The sequence below is a fragment of the Bos javanicus genome, chromosome 11 (genome assembly GCF_032452875.1).
Source record: "Bos javanicus breed banteng chromosome 11, ARS-OSU_banteng_1.0, whole genome shotgun sequence".
In the NCBI taxonomy this organism is placed as follows: Eukaryota; Metazoa; Chordata; class Mammalia; order Artiodactyla; family Bovidae; genus Bos; species Bos javanicus.
This window is the reverse complement of record NC_083878.1, coordinates 103,410,276-103,416,449: the sequence shown is the minus strand read 5'-3', so window position 1 is coordinate 103,416,449 and position 6,174 is coordinate 103,410,276. Positions and strand designations below refer to the sequence as shown.

General features: G+C 59.8%; 1 long non-coding RNA gene across 1 annotated transcript; it reads right to left on the bottom strand.

The window, feature by feature from the left end:
* Window positions 1-496: 496 nt before the first annotated feature.
* LOC133257711 (uncharacterized) lies at window positions 497-2,124 on the bottom strand. The gene is made up of 2 exons (XR_009739661.1): window positions 1,999-2,124; window positions 497-649 (listed from the first exon to the last, which is right to left on the bottom strand). It is a non-coding gene; the product is annotated as an uncharacterized LOC133257711 (long non-coding RNA).
* Between the last annotated feature and the right edge of the window lie 4,050 nt (window positions 2,125-6,174).

Sequence of the window (6,174 nt, the reverse complement as noted above, 5' to 3'; positions counted from 1 at the left end):
ATCTCGCTCTGATTTTCTCCGATGAGGACAGCAGTCACTGGATGTTGGGCCACCCGCGCCCAGGACCACCTCAAGCTCCTGGGCTGATCACTTCTGCGAGGACCCTGGGTCTGCCGCTCTGGCTTCCATGTGCCTTCTGGAAGGGGATGTAGCTGTCCTCCCTGAGAGCGGGGACGCCAAACTCAGGGCTCACTACAAGGCTGCCTGCCCACCTACGTGGACTCGGGACCCAGAGGAGTGCCCTGGGTCAGCTCCCTGTGCACCAGCTCACTCAGGGCTGAGCTGGTGATTTCTGCTCTCCCAAGGGAAGGATTTCAGGCTTCCCTGGTGGCTCAGCTGGTGAAGAATCCGCCCACAATGCCGGAGACCTGGGTTTGATCCCTGGGTCGGGAAGATCCCCTGGAGAAGGGAAAGGCTTCCCACTCCCGTATTCTGGCCTGGAGAATTTCATGGACTGTGTAGCCCATGGGGTTGCAAAGAGTCAGACAGGACCGAAGGATTTTCACTTTCACTTTCAAGGGAAGGATTTCAGTGTCAAGGGTGTCTTTACTGACGTGTGTTTCCAAACGTCCCTGGATGCCCCTGGGTCCAGCTGGCGGGAGGCTTCTCGACCAGTGAATATCCAGCTGTGCTTGAGCTGTTGAGGCGTCTGTGTGGAGGGGGACGCACGATCTCATCCACAGTGACGCCAGGGGGTGTGCTCCCCGCCTCCTGGGTCGTCAGAGGGGCTCAGGCAGACTCCGTCTGCAGGAGCCAGAGGGCCCTGCCCTGGCCGCATTCCTGGTTCTCACATGTGGGGTCTGGATGGGGGCCCGAAGCTGTGCTCAGGCCCCGCCCTCACCCACCACTGCGGGAGGGACATCACATGCCCGGCCCAGCACTTCTGACCCCAGCTGGCCCACCATAACCCCTCGGCCAGTCTAGAGGCTGAAGCCCCGAGGGGCTGCGTGGTCAGCACTGGAGCAAGGCCAGTGATGCCTCCCTGTTGGTGTGGGCGCCCGCCCTCCAGCACCGCCAGCGGTACCAGTGTGGGGGTCCCCTTCCCGCTCCCGAAAACCCCCCCGCACCTGGGGGCTTCTCAACTCCGTCACTATGACCACCGCCACCAGGCACAGCTTCCGGCCAGGCGGCCAGAGGCGGCCAGCACCGGGGTGTGGATGCCTCGGCCAAGCCTCCTGACAGTCAGTGCCCGGGGCCATCACCCCGGCGACTGGTGAGTAAACTGAGTCTCCCAGAGGGGAGGTCCTCAAGTTTCCAAGTAGCTTCAGGGTGGGGTTCCAGGGGGTTGGCCAAGCCCAAGGCTGTGACCAGCTCATGTCAAAGACACGCTGCCCCCTTGCTCGTCTTCATGCCCCGCAGCCCCGTGGGAGCCCCAGGGTGGCCAGTGCCTGCCTAGAGGCCCCCACCAGCCAAGCCTGTGCAGTGGGGGTGGCGGACAGGCTCCTGGGCATTGCCTGGGAGCAGATTCCAGGGGCCCCTTGAACACTGTGTGCACGAGGAGGGGGCCTTCCACAGCCTGGAGTGCACCCCCAGGGACCCCTCCTCTTGTCTGACCACCCAGTACCTGAGGGGCTGGGGTGGGTGCTGGGCAGGGTGGGGGTGGGTGGGGCGCTGAGCGGGGGTAGGTAGGGGTGCTAGACAGGAGTGGGTGGGGGTGCTGGGTGAGTGGGGGGCGGGTGGGAGAGCTGGACAGGGGTAGGTAGGAACGCTTGGCGGGGGCGGGTAGGGGAACTGGGCGGGGGCATGTGCAGATGCCATGTCCCATCAGGGGTGGCTCTGCCAAGAACCGTCAGTGCCAACCCCAAGTAGGGGGACTGTCCCCGGTTCCCAGGGTGGCATTAAATTGCACAGGATGGAAATCAGACTCCAGGCAGCCCACACCTGAGAAGGGACCTTCTTTGTCTGCTCTTGGGGGTAAATTCCGGCCTCCCAGCACCCCGACTGCAATTCTGTCCACTTAATTTGGCTTTTGTCTGGGTGGCCCCCAGAGGGGATTACCCAGGGGTCCTGTTACAAGGCCCCCATCTCAGCCACTAATGAGTTCTGGGGCGGGCGGCAGGGGCAAGCTTGCGGCCTGTTTCTACATCGTCCTGGTAACCACGGGCGGCCACCGCTCCCAGGGCAGGGAGGGCGGTCAGCCGGCAGGCCATGGACGTTCCTGTGCTTGCGGGGCGGAAGGTCCGCACGCCGGGAGATGTGTCAAGTGGTGACAAGTGCTGTAAAAAAAAAAAACACAGGTGGGGTGAGTGTCCCCGGGACAGGAAGGAGGCCGCCCACGTGGAGGACAGAGGACAGAGGGAGGTGAGAGCCGGGAGGGCAGGTCAGAGACAGGCGACTAGATGAGGCTCTGCGGGGGGGTGGGCAGGCTTGAGTGGGCTGTACTTCATGGAAGAGGAAACTGAGGGTCAGAGTGGCTCAGAGGCAGTGCCCTGGGGTCCGTCCAGCTGACAGGAGTGGGGCTGGGTTCTGATCTTGATCCTGGGATTTCAACCTGCTTTCATGACCACTTTGGCCTGAGTCCACCCTTCCGGTGGCCCCTGACCTGAGCAGGAAACCCCATCGCAGGTTCAGACACAGGACTCCCGAGGCAGTGGGTTCCCCGGGGAAGGCACACAGTGGGGTCTCAGCCCCTGCCCCCTGTGGCTGGCTGGCCTCTGCTGCCCCCTGGCTGCCACCTTGGCGGGGCCACGCGACCCCATCGTGTATTACCTGGAGGCTCCAACCAGCGCCCAACCTGGGATTTTGCAAACAGGTTCACCAAATTGTCAATTAAGTGAAAATCAATCCTGAGTCATTCATCACAGGCTGCTCGGGCGGCGCATGGGCCTCCATCGATCGGGGCCCCCTGGGAGCGATTGAGGCCAAGTGCAGCCCCGCACCCGCTGCCTCAGGGCAGCCTCTGCGATCCATCATCCAGAATGGCCCTGCCCCCCACCTAGGGCTCAGGGCCTGCCTGGGGGATGGCCGAAATGGGCCCAGGGCCCTCTGCTCCAAACCCGGAGGCTTGTCTCCCCGTCAGCACCCCAAGCCTTGCCCCACCCCCCTACCCAGCCTTCCCTGGGGACCCAGCCCCTCCCCCCAGCACCACTGCTCCAGGACGGCTCCCCTGTCTCTCCCTGCTGGCCCCCGCAGCCCTGCCGTCTCCTTCTCCCAGCACCTGGGGACACTGGGGTCTCCTCCTCACGAGGGGCCATCAGGGACCAGGGGAAATATGCAGAGGAGACCACATACCCCCAGCCTCAGCCTCCTGTTTCTAGCTGGCCTCCCTGCACTGGGCACCCTGACCTTGCCCCCTGACTACTGCCCTCCCTGCGGCAGGGGGCTAGGACTCGCCTTCAATGTGCTGAGCTGCACTCCAGGCCCCCCTGTAGGGACAGAGTCCAGTGGGGTGCCCGCCTAGGGGCAAGTCCCCGGACAGCAGGCTGGGGTGCTTCTCATGACACCAGAGCTCCTGGATTGCCCCGTGGCTCCCTGCACTCAGCCAGGAAATCTGCAGGTCCAGAAAAGCCTGAACCATAATTCCTTTATAATGCAGCACTCAGGCCATCATTTTATGTCAACAGGAAATAAAGCTCCTTCACCCCACCTGCAAACAGCCTGTCCCCAGCCTCCTCTCTCAGGAGCTGAGCCCAGATTTCTGGAGCCTCCCGGCAGGCACTTCAGGGCCTGAAGAGCTAGGACTGAGATCCTGTGCAGCCAACCCTTGGGGGCTGGGCACCCTGCCCTCTGAGTCAGTGGTGCCTCGCTCGAGTGGAGGCCGAGCATGTGACCGGGATGCCCTGGCTGTCCCCACTGGGCAGAGGAGCACAGGTTGAGGAGAGCTCCCAGCCCTGCTTCCTGGGCTTAAGGTGGAAACCAGCAGGCCTCACCACCACCCAGAGCCCCTCCTCACCTCCCCTCCTCCCTAGAGCACAGAAGTCCAGGCTGCATGTAGGGATCGTTCCAGGGGTTTTACAATTGTCCATACTGGTTGACATTCCAGTTGCACTTCTGGGGGTCAGTTCATAGCCAGTATCCCTGCCTACCTGGGTCAGACGTCCCAGCCCTCCTGGAGCTGAGGCAAGAGCAATCAGCCTAAGTAGGAGGAAGGTTCTCTGCTCAAAGGCAAGCTCAGAGCATTACTCATTCACTTATTCATTTAATCACCTAGAAATATTCATTAAACCATTGGAGGACTTTTGCTTCTAACTATGAAGGAGTAACGGGGACTGAAATGTCCTTCATGTGGGGAAAAAAAGAAAAACCGAGAGCAAAATATGTAAAATGTGTAAAACAATGGTTGTCCAACACTGGAAGGTAGGCATTGGCAGATAGTGATCCCCAAGAGAGGGGGAGCAAGCAAGGTGAAGGCTCAAGGACCAAGCACCACAGAGGTGAGGGCTGTGTGGAGAGTAGGGGAGCCCCAGAGGGCCATGTGGAGAGTGGGGGAGCCCCAGAGGGCCGTGTGGAGAGTGGGGGAGCCCCAGAGGGCTGTGTGGAGAGGAGGGGAGCCCCAGAGGGCCGTGTGGAGAGTGGGGGAGCCCCAGAGGGCCGTGTGGAGAGTGGGGGAGCCCCAGAGGGCCGTGTGGAGAGTGGGGGAGCCCCAGAGGGCCGTGTGGAGAGGGGGGGAGCCCCAGAGGGCCGTGTGGAGAGTGGGGGAGCCCCAGAGGGCTGTGTGGAGAGGAGGGGAGCCCCAGAGGGCGGTGTGGAGAGTGGGGGGAGCCCCAGAAAGCTGCAAAGTGGCTCCTCGGGCCCCAGGGGAACTGATCAGCACATGGGCATAAGGAAAACACTCAACCCTGGGAAAGAGCCACGGGAAAGGAGCACGAAGAATAATCCTCGGAACTCTCCCTGGGAGTGGTTTACATTTCCACCACCTACAGTGGGAAGGTCCCGCAACACACGTGACATCTGGTGGGGCACTCGAGCGGGTACTGCCTCAGGGTTGCTGCAAAATCATCCCCAAACTAACAGTGTTCTCGTCGAACTGACTAATAGAGCTCAAAGGCCAGCCTCCAAAGGGGCAAACTCTTCCCAATAATGTAAGCATACGCTGGGAGAAGCTCAAGAGGATCTACAGGGACACAGAAATATCCAACACACAATGTCTGGCACACACGCAAAAATTACTAGACACGCAAGGGCAATGTGACCCACGACGGGCAGGAAACTCACTCAGCAGGAGGACTCGGAAATGACACCGATGAGTCACTGGACACGACCATTAAGGCAGGTGTTATCCTGCTCCCTCCTTGCAGAAGGGAGAGGGGAGACTGAACACATCATGGACCAACTTGGATGATATAAGAAAAGACCCTCATCAAACTTCTAGACATGAAAAACACTGGATGGGATTAATAGCAGAGCAGGCACCAAAGAAGGAAAGATGGCAAGTTAGCCTGACGACATAGTGAGAGAATCTGCCTGAAATGAAACGCAGAGGAAAGCGACCAGAAAAGTGGGGCTGCTGCACCTGTCACCGGAGCCCTGCGAGAGAGCAGGGGGAAAAGCAGGCACGTGGAGAAAAGGAAGTACGTGGAGAAACAGTGGCGAAGCGTCTCCAGAACTGATGAAACTCGTAAACCCACGGAGCCCAAGAAGCTCAGCAAACCTCAAACACAAGAGATAGGAAGAAACCTACACTGAAGCACATCGTGTTTCTTAAAACTGACGGCGAAGGATGGGCTCCCGGGTGGCGCTGGTGCTAAAGAGCCCGCCTGCCAATGCAGGAGACGCAAACGACGCGAGTTCCATCCGTGGAAAGATCAGGAAGATGCCCTGGAGGAGGGCACGGCCATCGACTCCAGGATTCTTGCCTGGAGACCCTCATGGACAGAGGAACCTGACGGGCTGCAGTCCATGGGGTCACAAAGTCAGACGCGACTGAAGTGACTTAGCACAATGATGAAGGTGACATTTTAAGAGCAGTGAATGGGGAAAGCACATAAGGGACAAAGGAAGACAGATGGACAGACAGCGACTCTCCAGAAGCAAGGCAGGTGGCTGACAGTTGAGCAGACTCCTTCAGGCTCCAGAAGGAAGAGAAGGTCCACCGACGCTGAGTTTCTGTGACTGCTGACGACTCTCGCAAAAGTGAACATGAGAAGCTTTTCAGGCAGACGAAAGCTAAAAGAATTCATCACCAGCAAACACACTCTACAAGAAATGTTAAAGGAAACCCTTCAGACAGAAAGA